Below are 312 nucleotides of genomic sequence, written 5' to 3'. Positions count from 1 at the left end.
TTTATAAATCTTACAAAACTAGGGAAAAGTCTGCACTTCACACAGACAGCTGACTGAAAAGCACGTCACACTTAGTGAACAAATTTCCTTCGTGAGTGAAACACAGATGTCTGCTGTGGTGTTGTGATGTCCCATTTTCATATAGCATAAAACCAAATGTATGTTTTTTTAGATCCTGAACAAATCCATGAGAAAATCTGAAAGACCCAGGAGGCTGCTGCTACAACTTTAATTCATGTGAACTAATTTAAACCGAACTCCTGCTGGAAGGAACAAAATATGAAGAACAAAATAACTGAAAATGAAACCTGA

Source organism: Aulonocara sp. 'chitande type north' Nkhata Bay, linkage group LG5 (genome assembly GCF_057382095.1).
Source record: "Aulonocara sp. 'chitande type north' Nkhata Bay isolate Kocher_YH1m ecotype deep benthic linkage group LG5, A_spYH_male_GT1.1, whole genome shotgun sequence".
Lineage (NCBI taxonomy): Eukaryota > Metazoa > Chordata > Actinopteri > Cichliformes > Cichlidae > Aulonocara > Aulonocara sp. 'chitande type north' Nkhata Bay.
This window is presented reverse-complemented; position numbering follows the sequence as displayed.